Genomic DNA, 3,795 nt, shown 5'->3' on the forward strand with positions numbered 1-3,795 from the left:
CACTTATGATTTATACTCCCATCTTGTCTCCTTTGACAACTCCCGCCCCCCGCTCCCCCAATGGAGTCTCTCACTGTTACCCAGGCTGGAGTGCAGTGGTGCAATCTTGGCTCACAGCAGCCTCTGCCTCCCGGGTTCAAGTGATTCTCCTGCCTCACCCTCCCAAGTAGCTGGGATTATAGGTGAGCGCCATCACACCCAGCTAATTTTTGTATTTTTAGTAGAGATGAGGTTTCACCATGTTGGCCCGGCTGGTCTTGAACTCCTGACATCAAGTGATCTGCCCACCTAAGTCTCCCAAAGTGATGGGATTACAGGCCTGAGGTACCATGCCCAGGCCACATCATGACTTACATCAATTTTTCCCACTTAGGATCACAGAATATTAGGGCTAGAAGGAATTCTTGGAGATCATTATTATTCCTTCACTTGGAATTGCCTTTGCAAAATTGTAACTGAGGCAATTATGACAGTGAAAGCAATCAGACCTAACTCACTCTCTTCTTGCTTCTAACCTTTAAGCTGTCGTTGTTCATTTCTAGTGAGCCTAACTAACTTTGGGAAGGAATTCAGTTTAAGGTTTGACTCTGAAATAAAACTGGTAACAGCCCTTTCCAGAAAAGGCCCCCTTCTTGCCTGGGGACCAGTCTGCCTTTGCTGGACTAACAAATTAGCTACAAGATTAGAAATTACAGTTTAGGGGTCATGCAGCCTCTGGCTCCAAGAGTCTGAACCTCTCCAAATTATGCCTGGGGATAACATCACTATTGTAAAACCTAAGATCAATGCTTGAGATATTTTGCAGACCCTGTACTCAGTGGGACTGACAATACCCAGACTGGTAATCTGGATCAATCAGTTTTTCCATCCCACCCAGGAATAGAAAACAGCAAGAAAACCTCACTTCAATCTCCAATGATTCCATCTCCAACCTGACCAATCAACAGTATCCACTTCCCAAGCCCCTACCCACCTAATTATCTTTAATAACTCTGATCCCCGAATTTTCGAATGTTCAGGGAGACTGATATGAGTAATAACAAAACTCCCATCTCTCACACAACCGGCTCTGTATAAATTAACTTTCTCCATAGTGATTCCCCTGTCTTGAATCGGCTCTGTCTCGGCAGTGGGCAAAGTGAACCCATTGGGCAGTTACACTTATAAGAAAAAACTTGAAATCCAGAGACAGTGTGTGACTTGTTCAGGACTACACTGTTGATTAGAGGCAGAGCTAGGACTAATAAGGTTTTCTGGCTGCCACTTTAGCATACTTTGCACAATAACACATTATCTCCTGGTGGCACTCCAGGTTCAAATTCATCTCTAATTCTCTCAGAAATATTACTGAAAACTTCAATAAGTTTTAGGCACTAAGTGGCAATGATTAGCAGAGATCACAAAGAAAAAAGAAAGTAGTAAGAAATACATATTCACATTTGCAAGCCCTTTCTGGTACATCTCTAAGTAAGGAAGTTCAGCGGCCTATATAAGGTGTTTGCTAGAACAAACATATTCTCCTGGCCATGATGCTCTTTCTCAGGCAGCCATTTTAATGGGGGACAGAGGGTTAAGGGTCATCCTAGGGACCTGACCTTCTTCTTAGGCATGTACCACCATGCCCAATTTTTTGTGTTTTTAGTAGAGCTGGGGTTTCATCATGTTGGCCAGGCTGGTCTCGAACTCCTGCCCTCAGGTGACCTACTCGCCTCCGTCTCCCAAAGTGCAGAAATTATAGGTGTGAGCCACCATGCCGGCCTTTTTTTTTTTTTGACATGGAGTCTTCCTCTTGCCCAGGCTGGCCTATGACTTTATTCTTCTAAAAGTCATGCTAATATTTGACCTAGTACAGGGGTTCAGATGGAACAGTTCTCCAGTTCAGTTCACTCAGCTTTATGTTTTGAGATTTGTGTTAATGCATGTGTCAGTAGTTCTGCTTTTTTTTTTTTTTAAGTTCCTGCTTTTTTATTGCTGAGTAGTATTCTATTTTATGATTATACCTTGGTTTGTTCATCTGTTCTGTTATTGATGGATACAAGGTTTTAAATTTTTTAAATTTAGGCTGGGCACGGTGGCTCACACCTATAATCCCAGCACTTTGGGAGGCTAGGCGGGTGGATCACAAGGTCAGGAGTTCAAGACCAGCTTGGCCAACATGGTGAAACCCTGTCTCTACTAAAAATACAAAAATTAGCCAGGCATAGTGGCAGGCGCCTGTAATCCCAGCTGCTTGAGGCTGAGGCAGTAGAATCACTTGAACCTGGGAGGCAGAGGTTCCTATGAGCTGAGACTGCTTCACTGCACTCCAGCCTGGGCGACAGAGCAAGACACTGTCTCAAAAAAAAAAAAAAATTGTTTTTAATTAAAAATTTTTTATTTTTAGAGACAGGGTCTTGCTACGTTGCCCAGGCTGGACTTGAGCTCTTGGGTTCAAGTGACCCTCTTGCCTCAGCCTTCTGAATAGCTGGGACCACAGGCTTGCGCCATTATACTTGGCTTGGATTTTTAATTTTTTGAAATAAAATTGCTGTGAACAGTCTTCTATGTCTTTTTACAAACACATGCCTTCATTTCTCTAGAGTATACCTCTTTCTCAAGAACCCAAGAGACATTCCTTTGAAATGTAATAAACGGGAAGGATGGGGCCTTTGATTCCCAGTCTCTGAGGGAGGAAAGAATCCATAAATGTCAGCTATCAGACACAGCTATACTTATCACATTAACACTGATCAACCCTTTGTACTTTTTCACTTTTCTGACTCTACTAAGCCCCAGCTCTCTCCTTTCCCTTTAAAATGTCCAATCATCCCACACACAAATCAGAATGGAGCTCAGCTCTTTTCTCTAATGTCAGTAGTTACTGAATAAAACCTATTTTCACTGCTCCAGGTAATATCCAGTTGTAGTTACCTTTGACATGAGTTAAGAAGCCAGACATAAAAGAATCTATACTGTGTGGTTCCATCTAATATGAAACTCTAAAATGGACAAAATTAAGCTATGGTGATAGAAAACAAGTGTTTGTCTCAAGGCAAGGGAGTGGAGGATTGACTAGAAAAGAGAAAAGGGAACTTCCTCTGGTGACGGACATGTGCTATAGATTAGATGGAGTATTGGTTACACAGATGTATGTATCTCTTTATCAAAACTCAGCAGACTTTACCCTGTAAGGTCTGAGCAGTTTACACATGTATAACAGACAAATTTTTATTTTGGGGGGGGGGACAGTCTTGCTCTGTAGCCTAGGCCAACATGGTAAAACTCTGTCTCTATTAAAAAGACTAAAATTAGCCAGGTGTGGTGGCGCATGCCTGTAGTTCCAGCTACTCGGGAGGCTGAGACAGAATTGCTTGAAACAGGGAGGCAGAGGTTGCAATGAGCTGAGATTGTGCCACTGCACTCCAACCTGGGCAACAGAGCAGGACTCCATCTCAAAAAAGAAAAAAGAAAGAAAGAAAAAAAAAAAAGATGGAGTTTCCTTATGTTGCTCAGGCTGAAGCGCAGTGGCTAGTCACAGGCATGACCATAGTGCAATATATCGTAGTACTCCTGGGCTCAAGTGCTTACCACCAGCCTGGCCTTGCATATTTTTATGAAAAGTAACTATATTGTTAAAAAATTTAGCTGGTCATGGTGTCTCATGCCTGTAACCCAGCAACTGAAGACTCTGAGGCAAGAAGACTGTAAGGTCTGACCACACCATGAACAGCCTGGTAATCTCTGCAGTTCCTGGGAGAAACCATCAGCCCCTTCAGTGCCTAATTTGAGACATTCTTCTATTTTTTTTTTTTTTTT

The 3,795-nt window shown here is 42.7% G+C and overlaps 1 protein-coding gene across 2 annotated transcripts in view; it reads right to left on the reverse strand.

The window, feature by feature from the left end:
• Nucleotides 1–3,795, reverse strand: part of ZBTB8OS (zinc finger and BTB domain containing 8 opposite strand) — a 28,306-nt gene that overhangs the window by 13,281 nt on the left and 11,230 nt on the right. The window lies entirely within an intron of this gene.

Source organism: Cebus imitator, unplaced genomic scaffold (genome assembly GCF_001604975.1).
Source record: "Cebus imitator isolate Cc_AM_T3 unplaced genomic scaffold, Cebus_imitator-1.0 Scaffold51, whole genome shotgun sequence".
Classification (NCBI taxonomy): Eukaryota; Metazoa; Chordata; class Mammalia; order Primates; family Cebidae; genus Cebus; species Cebus imitator.